Source organism: Centrocercus urophasianus, unplaced genomic scaffold (genome assembly GCF_019232065.1).
Source record: "Centrocercus urophasianus isolate 14NV4802_14NV808 unplaced genomic scaffold, USGS_Curo_1.0 seq_16, whole genome shotgun sequence".
NCBI lineage: Eukaryota > Metazoa > Chordata > Aves > Galliformes > Phasianidae > Centrocercus > Centrocercus urophasianus.
In genome coordinates, this window is record NW_024884711.1 from 17,062,892 (window position 1) to 17,074,739 (window position 11,848).

Consider the following 11,848-nt stretch of genomic DNA (forward strand, 5'->3'; position numbering starts at 1 on the left):
TCAGGGCTGAATTTCTGGTTATTGGTTAAATACTGCCATGTAAGATACTATTTTTTCAGACTACCTTGGAGGTGTAATAGAATTTCCACCATTGTTAGACTTTGAGAACGGTGTCACAGGAATGGCCCATCCTGCCTTGAAGCAGGGACATGCACTATTTGACTTGTGAGGGCCTCTGCATTCCTATTTTTTTGTCCTTTATGGAGAATATTTTATAAACCGAACAGATATTATATTTATCCAGTGTTCTACCTAGCACTGGATTATTAACGTATCAGCTAGGATCTTTTACACAAAGTAATTAAATATTTTAAAGAAGCTGCAGTTGAAGAAGAATCTATCATTTTCTTATGGTATTTATAAACCATGTATCTTTTTCCTTTTCACGTTTATTATGTTTCTTTACATTTCATCTCCACAAAGCAAGGATTATCTTCATTCTTTGTCTGAAACGAACAGTACCTATTCTGTTAAAACTCTACTTGTTGGTCGCTAGGCACTTCCATAAATAAAACTGCTAAAAATAGTAAATTATGCTTCTTAGTTTTTTGCAACACTATGTAATGGCCCTTTTTTGTTGTTGTTGTTTTGTTTTTACTCTAGATTTTATCAGACTGTCTCTTTGGTGTTTCATTACCTTTTTGTGCCTTTCAAAAGCCATGTATCCACCACACTGCTTCCTTCAACACCTTCAATATTTCACTAAAAAAAAAAAAAGGTGTAAAGCTGGGGAATTTTTCTAGAGCAAAGTTAGAAGAAGCAAATGGTAGAAGTCTGAAATCTACAGCAGAGTTAATGCTATCAGACAAGGGTGGAAATAATTTTACTTTTTTGAACAGACTGCCGGTGGCTTTTAATATCCCTTCCTACCTGGATTTTCATTTCCTATTACAGAAATTATCAAGAAATTGAATACTTACTCAATCAGAATTCAAAGTTGAGAGCAGGCATGAGTAGTCTCCCATACTACTCAAAGCAAAGCCAGTGGTAACTGCCTACCACCTTGTTGCAGGTTGGGCTTTATCCTAAGAGAGACCAAATTACTTTATAAACTCATATACGTGTTATGCAGAGATACTATTTAGACCACCAATCAAATACTGGAATCTGGAGGGGGGAGGGGAAGGAAAGAGGACATGCCATTGATGTTTAACAGTGTACAGCTGTTTCAGGAAAATAAAAATAAAAATAAGAGGATGTAAAGAAACTATTCAGCTGCAGGTTGGATTAATGAAGGTGGCACACCAAATTTGGCCAGATCACGAGGCCACGTGGTTTCTTCTAGTCACAGTCAGGGATCAGGTTCAGATTTTGTATCCTCTTTAGATTCCTATCCATATCTGAAGAATGCAAACCAGTGCCTGAAGGCAGAGGACAAGTGACTTATAGCAAGGCTAGGCACTTCTACAATTCTGTAAATGCAAAGGCGTACATGGCCACGTGCTGTTTCTATATTATACAAGGTCAAAAGCACATCCTCCAAATGCAAGGCAATCAATTGCAAAATCGGGCTCCAAATGACAAACACTGAATTCCAGCATCAGCTATTTAAATAACTTGAAATGTGTGCTTATCAGTTGTGACCCAAGGTTTCTGTTCTTTCCCCAGTGGTGAAAGCTGACCTCTGACAATTCCAGCTCCTTCACAGGGAGCAACACCTGAATTCTTCACGACAACAGCTTTGTGAGTAAGGCCTACCTTACAAAAAAAGGTATGCCAAATCATCACAGGGGTATGCCATAAGTTGTCCTTCCAGAGTTAGAGAATTGTTTCAGTGTAATACTGAAAGGCAATGTCGAGTTGGCAGTCCCTACTGTGGATCTATCCCGTTGCTGGGATGTGCAGCTGTCTGCTCTCTTCCACTCACAGAAACAGAAGGGAACATATGGTTTAGTATATCTATCTTCTGTGTCATGACCTTTTTTCCCTTGTGTAACGGAAAAGGAGTGTTAAAAAATCCTATCCCTGTAGTGGTATATAAATCACCAAGTGCAAATTCACGACCCAAACATTTGAGGTTGGTTTTTATTGAGAAGAAATCTTAGCACAAAGGATATTATTTGTGATTATCACACTTCCAGTGTATTGGAGAAAATTGACACCTCTAAGAAATCACTATGGAGTGCAGTAGGAGCCCTTTACTTCCTTACTGCAATCTATTTCCCCCTAAATAAAAATATGAATTCATTGAAATGTATTCCATTAAAATGGTTGTTTATTGATAAATGCATTATTATAGCAATAACACACAGTAAGGCAAGTATTAATTGACCATTAGTACAGTTCTAGGGAAGATGAAGTTCCTCCACCTTGAGATTCTGGAGTAACACAAGGTGCATTTTAATAGGCTGTTTAAACATGGCATGTTGTGCCCTACTGCTGAAGCAATGCATTATGGAATTAAACAGGCTGCATTTCACTGAGAACATATTGACTGCTTGTAGCCTGAAAAATGAATGAGAACACTGTGTTCCTTACATGTTGGGAGAACCAGAAAATTGTGGCATTTCTCCTCAGTGGCACAGAACTTCATGGAAAGGTTTGAGTCATACTGGGTAAGAATCTGTTGCCTAAACTAAGGCGTTTTTGACACAGCAGGCAGCCTGCATGGTGTCCAGCTTTCTCTCCAGAAGGTGCCAGTCTCTTGCAGGTCTCTCTTTGCACTCACTGTCATTTCTATGAAGATGTCTTACGTACCTTATGCCATCTGAAGGACTTTAAATTCCTGCTTCTCAGCACCTGAATTGCACCACTGCAATCTCCAGCTCCTGTAATAAACATGCTAGATCAGTATGAGATATTTCAACCATGACCTATGGATGGACAGACATGTGGATAAACAGATGGATATGCAAGCTCTCTGCAGGACAATTTTCCAGATTTTCCACAGAGCTTTGTTGTTGAGACATTCTAGTTCTTTCAAGGCAATAGGAAGTGGGTAACAGAACTGGTCTCGGTGCAGTGGTCTCAACTGATTTTATGCATTTCTGACCAAGGCTTTAACTGCCTCAAAGGTTAACTGCTGCTCGGCTTTCTCCAGGAGCTCTTAGCCCTTCCTCAGAAGGAGATAAGTTAAGGAAAACTAAACAAATGGCTCATGAAGCTTCTCGAGCATCTGTGTCCTGCCTGTGGATATCTAACAAGAACAATTAAATTGTTGTGGCTGGCTGCATAGCTCTTCTCCCAGTCACAGTTCAGACAGCGTGAGCAGAGCTCCCAATTAGTTACCACCACTACTGCAGATAGTGGAAGAGAGAAAAAAACCTCTTACACCAGAACTGATTTATTTTAGAATGGTCTAAATTTGTTTCCTGCACTAGGGGTCTCAGTACATTTTTTCTTCCACGTCTTTTCCTGTATAACCTTTTACAGTAGAGAGCAGTCTTTGTATTTATTCCTAGTACTTTATCTGGTCTTAATGAACAGACAATAATAATAAATAATCCCAATGTGGTGTGCTGTGATAGCTTACAAGTAGTGCAATGGATTCTGTTTTCTACTGTACTCGAAAGAGACTACATTAATGCTTCAAAAACAGTGAGGTAAATAAAATATGACAGTATAAAGAAAATAGAATCAAGTTAGTAGAAGAGCTTGTGTTTATTCAGAGCAGAGTTTAATGTGCTAACTATTAAACATTAACATATTATCTTGATGGATTTTGTACCTGAACGCTCTAGATTTAAAATTAGTTTTTTTGTGATACATGTTTCATTCATTAACAGTGGGCAAAATTGATTGCATTTTTCAACCTCTTAACATTGTTGTCCTTGTTGTCACAGTGAAAATCACAAATTCTGTTTTAAAGCTGAAAATGAATGGTAGTTGGCATTAGAAGTGGGTATTTACAGATGTTATTAATTGAGAAAATAGTATGCTGTTCTCAGTAAGAGAAGACTGCATTTGTACTCTGGAGAGCTGAAAGCTCTCTAGAAGGAGAGAGGAACCTTAGCAGCTTTTGAGACATGACGCACATGGCCTATGAAGAATGTTCTCTCTCACATACTTTTTTTAAATTAATATATACCTCAAATAGTATTTAGTGAGTTGCGAATTACTTTTACCAAATTTCACAATCTTGGTGGCCAAAACAGGGATCTAATCCTTATGTGCTTTTAAAATCTCTTGCATTGAAAGTACTGGAAGTAGGTGATGTCCAAGGCAGAACATGGAACAGAGAGCACCCAAAAACTTCTCCTGTCCCTGTCCTCCATCTCATCCTGCCAGTGGCTGCGCCACAGCAGCGTCCATGGATTTCAGCAGGTGCTTCAACTCTCATTGTCTCTCAGGACAAGGAATGTCATTTCATGTTAAAAAAAAAAAAGAGAGAGAGAGAGAAATTATTTCCTATTTTCAAAAGCACATTAGCCCATATTTCCAACCTGATCTGCTTTGTATCCATATGGGGGAAATCAGAAGCAGCACTTTTAAGCTGTGAGAGAAAACTAAAGGCAGGATTGGCCTGTAATTATCTTGTTCATTCCAAAATGATCTGAATTTTAAAAACATATTATTGAGTCTTCTCTTTCAGGAATCAAAATACAAGCTATTAAAACAGATGTTCCATTAAAGCAGTATGTGGTAAATTTTGGCATGTAATTGAAAGTGGACAAAGTACACAATGAGCAATTTCTCTCCTTAATTTTGAAATTGGCATGTTGGAGATTTTCAAAATGTTTCTCTTGTTTCAATAGGAAAACATAGGATCTTTTGTGATTGAAACATCATCTTTTAATTCCCTGGGATTCTAACTTAAACCAGTAGTAGTGGAGTAGTAACAGTATTTATCATGTGTACATTTCAATAGCACCAAATTAAGTCTAGCAATGACTAACTCATGTACCAAGATTTGTTGGGCTTTTTTTTTTTTCCTAATACATGTTTTTTTCTGTATCTTGCTACTATATGAAATACAAATATAAAGGCAAAAATTGACCTACGTAAGCGAGTGAAAAAACCAGCACAGCATGCTAAGATGTGTAGCCCAAATTTGCACCACTTCACATTGTGCAAAACCACTTCCCAGCATCAGGGTGCCTTATAAATGTGCGTGTGACAGCTCGCTAGCAAAGTGCATTCCCAATTTGGCTGGACCGTGGAAATTCTGTGGGATGTTGGTTCATTGTGAGCTTGTCCAGCTGGCAAAGTAATTAATGTCAGTCTCCCAGAAGAGTTATAAATATCCTCATACACCACACTCCTTCTTTTGCTTCTTCAGCCTTTCTGTGCACAGCGGTTTTGACCAGGGCATGATCACTAGGTTAGCTTGAACTGTGTCTAGCTTAGGTTCATCATTTAAGCAGCCAACTCCTGCTTGATGTGGCAGCTCATTATTGAGGGATATCTCTTAGCACATTCCTTTGTGGCTCAGCAGGGCTTGCGGGCAGATGGTAACTGCTTTGGTGCTTGAAAGTGCTTGTAAAATCATGTAACAAAAATGTTTAAGCCAGTATCCTAGCCCAGCCAGGTCAGATTTCTGCCAGGACTCTTCAACTCTGGTTCCTGAACCAGCGATCTGATGAACCTTGTCAGAAAAAGACTTTACTGGGCTTACAAAATACTGAGAAAAATAGTTATTGCACCAAATCAGACTGTTTATTCTTCTGAGATGAGACGACAGCAGCCCAGTGCCCGTAGGGCTGGAGGGGGTGAAACAGTTGTGATCATGTTTTTGCAGCAGCATGGCAAATTTAGGGCAGCAATGGCCTTTTATCTGCATTCAACTGGTCTCTGGTCCATATAAACAGCAATAGGCAACACATATGGCAATTCTGTGTCACCGAGGGACTGGGTATTGGCTGGCAACTCCAGAGCTGCACCCCAAGCTCAGCCTGGATTTAAACTGGAAATTTCGGTTGGAAGCATCCAGACAATTCTTCCTATGATCTGTTTGAAAGCTCAGGCCACCTCTCTTATTTGAAGGGGAAATGCTGAGTGCTGCTCAGATCCCTGCAAAAAGCAGCTGGAGGTATCAGAGCAAGGGATGCAAGCCATGACAGCCCCCACAAGTCAGCCCCAGTGCTACTTGCCCTGTAGAGCCTATGGGAGCATGCTCTCTTCCCCCATGCTGTGGCAGGAGCTCAGACACTCACCACACTGCACAGCCTCCTGCTCTCCAGGCCATGTCCAGGAGAAAGAGGCATTTCAATGCCAGGGTTTAATTACCCACGTTATTTATTGGCTCCTACCCCTTTTCATTGACTGTGTGTCAGAGCCGCATTTACCAGCAGTGGAGTGATAGGGAACAGAGAGCACCCAGGGACTTAAGGCACTTGCATTGTTTCCCTAAAATATCCTCAATCACACTGATATTATCTCTCTAAGGGATGGGAGAACATACATAAAAATCAGGAATAAACATTTAGACACATGGTGTCAAGGAGAGCTGTGCCATCATCTGCATTAGAGCATGATTAAACTGCAGCTGACCAGCTGCTAACAAGGGGAAAATATGCCCATGTGTTAATACATTTTCATGATGTCCAGATGTGTACATTTACAAGCATGGGAAAGGGCATGTTTGCAAGTCTGAATTACAGTGTGTCTTTTCTAAATTGACAGAAGTGCCATCCTTGGTGTTACTCTTTAATACGGAGCAGATCCTGTCACCTGCCAGAGGGATATCTATTCTCCCTGTTCCACTGGATATTTGAAATATTTATGTGGGGTAATAAGTAGGGAAGAGCTTTGTCATTAAATAAAACACGTCATAATAAACAGAAACGTTCCAGCCTAAAGATATGCATTCAAGGGGAAAGCCTAGATTTCCTATGAGTGCAGTTTTACAGAGCAGCTGAAGTCAAGTTATTATAAATACGAATGAATGAAGAGTTTATCTCGCTAAACTAGAGACTACTCTGAGTACTGCAAGCCAGTCAGCATCCAATAGACTTTGGAAGCATGACCCTCCTGCTGGAACGAAATCAGATTCTTTTGTATCCCCAAATTAAGATTATTTTATTTGTATGTAAACTGCTGTATCACTTCTATGGTGCTAAAGAGGAAGGTGAGTCATTAGGAGAAACAGGAATGCGGGGAAGGCTTGGCAGTCCAGGGTGGAGAGGATCGGTATAATAAAAATAATGAATATGGGGGAAGAGATGGGAGGAGAAAGCAGAAGAGATGAACAGAACACTGATATTACCTGCAACTGACAGCCTCACAAAAACTAATTGGGGCTGAAGAAGCTGATGAATTACATACGAGAAAATTGAGTTTGAATATTAATAGGCACTGCCCCATTATTGTCCAATTCTAAATCCATTAAATTTGAAGGGGCTTAAAGTTTGGGAAAATACATTTTCTCACTCCAGTGACAAGATGAATAATGCAAGGATTAGGAGATACGACTTTTCGCCAGTGTCCAAACCCACGTGTGAAGTACAGCTAGCACACAGCTAATAGGCAACTAAAGTCCCACTTAAATCTTTCCTATTTTGAAGGTTTTCACGAAACGTAGACAGTGAACCAGGCTCTATTTCTGCATAAGCTTGGCAGTGTCACTCAGCATTTGCCTTCAGACAAGGAAAAAGTGTTGAACAGTGTATTTTCCATTTGTTTTGCTATTATGGTGATTTAAGAATAATGATTTGCTATTGCTTGGCTCTGTGATTCATTTGATTGTTTTCCCTCATTTCAAGTTGAATCTTAGTTTTTAATCCGTTTGCTGTCATCTCTCATTTCACCAAAGCACACATATTGCTCATATTACCATGCAAATAGGTGCTATATAAATGAAACGTATTATTACGATCATTAAACTAAAAGAACCCAGAGCCATTCATTACACAGTGTGCTCTTGGCCAGCCCCTCTACATGCACACACAGCCTGGCTCTCCATCTCTGCTGGCAGAGCTCTGGATGGTGGTGTTCCTGAGCATCCTCACAAAGAAGTGTTGTGGCAGAAGGGCACGTGGAAGTAATGCAGCAGATTAATCACCAGTGAATTACAATGTGCTGACCTCAGGCAGGAACCAGGGATGAGAACACAGCCATGAGCTTCAAGCTCATCAGTCTTTGGAGAAATGGAGGGAGCAATGGGACAGACAGCATCACTCAAAGCTGAGTTAGAGCAAGGCCACCTGACACATTCCTTCTAGAACGACATCTGCTCAAAGGCAAGAAACCTCCAGGAACAATTTTTGGAGTGCTCTCCGCATGTGTGCGCTAGGGGGAGGGCAGGCAGAAGAGATCTTATTCACATTCTGTTAATTAAGTTCCTCTATAAAAGAGAATATATATTGTGCGAAATTAGGTCAGAAAAATTAAGTGTATCTGCTGAATGCCTGAGTAGGAGGGGCTGATCTATGCTTTGCAAAGACACAGGCATTCATTGTCTTCTCCAGAGTCCTGAGAGAGGTGAGTCCACCAACACTGGCCATGTCTGTTGTTGTTGCTTTCTGTGCTGGCATGCTACATGCCAATTGGCTCTAGATTTCCTAATGACTTGTGCTCATACTGCAAGCCAGCTGGTTCCTGAGGGGGAAAAATATAATCAGCCTGTTGAAGCTGCATGCTCCCTTCTCTTCTTAAAGGTTTCCTTATCGCTTGCTCCAGCCAGCAGCTGAGATACAGTGTGATCAGCTTCCCCTGGGCTTCTGGTGAGCAGCCTGCGGAATTTTGGATGTAGGGTCCACAGCAGGGAAGTTGCACAGACATCGCAGGGATGGCCTGGGGATCGCCCAGAGAAACTGTGGATGCCCCTTCCCTCGAGGAGTTCAAGGCCAGGTTGGATGGGGCTCTGGGCAGCCTGAGCTGTGGCAGCCCTGCCCATGGTGGGTGGGTTAGAACTGCATGATATTTAAAGTCCCTTGCACCCCATGCCATTCTATGACTCTAAGACTCAGTAGCTCCTCATGACAGATAAATGTTATTTTAAAGGTTAGGGCAGGAAATGCAGCGGGCTTCAAAGCCCAGCATATATTGTACCGGGCAGGTGAGTATGGAAAAGAGGACAGCTACTTAAGGAGACTTCATAGGGCAGCGGCAGGAGATCTGTTGACTCTGAATGAGGAATTAGGAATTAGAACAGGAGTTTCCTGAGTAAGCTGGAAAGAAGCAGTGTTTGAGAGCAAAGAGGACTAGAGGCTATGACATATATGTATGTTGCCCTTTAACACAAATCCACACAGACCCACATGATACCATAGCATCCCCTGTCCTTGTAGGAATCTAACAGCCAGTGGTGGCATGATCAGACTGGGAAAATCTCCCCCCATTACCTGCTCTGTCCCCCTGCTCTGCTGTCACACACATCAGCAGCAGTGGCAGCGTGCAGGACAGCACACCTGAGAGCACCAGAGGCTGATGAGAAGTGTAAAGGGCACAGGAAGTTGGAGAGCTGCCACGTGGGCCAGAAGGCAGCTCAGCCTGGCTCAGAATTGTTCGCAGCTCAGTGAACGCAGCTGGCAGAGTGCACTTGAGTGTGCACCGAGTTCTGCATGGTGAGGCCAGGAAATGGTGCTCTCCCAGATGAGGCTGGGGGAAGCTAATGCTGGAGAATGGATGGAAAACAACTCCTTTGAGGCCTCCTCTCCATATCAGTACTATCCATCCTAACACGGATAAGAAATTACCAATGTTGAGATCTATCTTGGAGAAAAAGTTGTGCCTTCCTTCATAGTATCAAGAAAGCCTTTTGTCATCATAAGATGAATACCAGATTATTTTTTTTATTTATTTGTGAGGTTTTGGTGAGGTTTCTCAATGCAACTAGGCAGCATTTGATGCAAGGGAAAGACTATCAGAGAACAAAAAAATGGCTCCGGATGTATTTCTGATCTAGAAAAGCTGCTGCTGACTCATTGCCAACTCATGCAGAATGGAATCACAGAAATTTACAAATAATTTTAACAGTACGCCTGTTAAGTACAAAGGCTGAAGGAGCTTTACAAGCCCACTGAAGTGCAGTGTAGAGTGTCGAGGGACAGATCAGCGCAGCTCCCAGCTGCTGAGCACACTCGAGGCATTTGTGCTGGCCTGAAATAACACTTCGTGTCTCAGGAACACCATCTTACCCTCCACAGGAATTGTCTGGGGACTCACATTCTGAGGTTTGACTGCTTTTTAGAAATTCATCCGATTCTTTTCATTTTGGTTATCAGAGAATCGAAACAAACAACTCTGACAAGATGTACCAAGCTAGTCTTAGAAACAGCCTGCAAGAATGAAAGCTGAACAAGGAGGATTTGTGGTAAAAGGGCAGAAGTCATCTGATATAGGCAGTGCAAACACCCCTGCAAATGGCTCTGACGGTTCAGAGCTGAATCTACAGAGCCAAGTGGCTCTGCCTGGATGGATCCACAAGGACTGTGAGGGCCAGACTGAACAATGAGGAGGGAGAGCCTTCCTCTGTCCCTTCACATTCAATCCTGTCTCTTAATGGAAGTGGTTACTTGAGAGCATGCTAAGTCCCACCCGAAGTTTCCATTCACGAGCTATCCTTAAGGCGGTCAAAGATCTTTTCTTATCAAAGAATGAAAAAGAAAAAGGGGAAAATGTATCTAAAGCTGTTAAAATTTTACTCACCATTGAATCTTAAATATAGCTTCATAACCTCATGCCCCAACTTCATGACTGCTTCCTCAAAAGCAAGGAGATCCATCGTGAAATACATGCTCAGAAAAAATCCCTCAGCAGAACTTGAGCTCCTTCAGCTGAGCAGTTCAGACTATCTTTATCTCAGTAACATCTGGTAGATGTGTTTGTTGCTCAGCTTCCGCTTGTAAATATGTTTACTCTTAGCGCCATGTGTTAATATGATTTTCCTTGTAGGGGTGGATTATTTTCCACTGTGTTGTACAGTTAATATCCCATTTGTAAAAACATAACTTAGCAGCTTTGTCAAAATATATACAGTCATTAAAAGCTAATAGGTAACTGGTATTAAATTGTGTTGAGTGTTAGTATGTTTGAGATTCAAGTAATCCTGGATAGGGGCTATTGATTTTGCCAAGCCAGGAGCGCTCAGCACTTCTGAGACACAGGTCCATAAATTGCTGTTATTTTTATAACTGTCCAAACTAACAGTCTTTATGCCTAAGAATTGTCCTTTCCTCTCCTGGATGTAACAATCACATTCTCATTGTGTCTCTTACACTCCCTGCATATTTGTTTGCCAAAAGTCTATACACTCACTAGCATACCAAAATTTAAAAGCAGCATGACAACACCCATGTCTGTACATACTCCATCTTCATCACGTTAGAGGCTGAAACTTCCTGGCAATTGGAGAAAAAGCCATTAATACTCATAGCCTTTTATTAGCCAAGCCAGATTTGTTTTAATTTTCCCTTGGCAATAGCAGGAGCTCCTTCGGACTGCACAAGCAGCTACACCTGAGCAGAATCCAAACAGACACTGTGCTTCCACCGCAGAAATGTTAACTCCTGCGCTGTGCCTGGGAAAGAGCCTCAGATAATTCAGTCTCAGGGAAGTCCTCCTGACAGTCACTCAGCTAGAAACAACGTAACTTTGTAACTTGCAATGCAACCACTATTTTAACCAAGGTGTAACCACAAGCGTGAAGGTGCACCCAACCTGCACCATGCACCACTGCTAGAAAGCTCCCAGAGCCCAACATAGGGAGACTCTTTTGCTTTATGGTCCTCAAGAGAGAAGGCACAACACCAATCCGAATGCAAAATTTACTGGTGGTATGAATTCAGCTGTTTGCAGAGAAAACAGTAATATCATGAGGTAATGATCAGGTTCTGATTAAGCCTATTTCTAGCCCATTGATTTTTGCAGTCTGAAGCACCTTCCCCCAAACGTGATTTTTTTGGACCTTGTTCCATAGCTCTGAGTTTGCAGAGGGAGAGTCCCTCCCTCTTGGAATCAATTCACCTGA

General features: G+C 41.6%; 1 long non-coding RNA gene across 1 annotated transcript; it reads right to left on the minus strand.

Moving 5' to 3' along the window:
- Positions 1–260: 260 nt before the first annotated feature.
- LOC122159517 lies at positions 261–10,645 on the minus strand. The gene is made up of 4 exons (XR_006168542.1): positions 10,528–10,645; positions 2,698–2,768; positions 921–1,025; positions 261–702 (listed from the first exon to the last, which is right to left on the minus strand). It is a non-coding gene; the product is annotated as an uncharacterized LOC122159517 (long non-coding RNA).
- Positions 10,646–11,848: the final 1,203 nt, after the last annotated feature.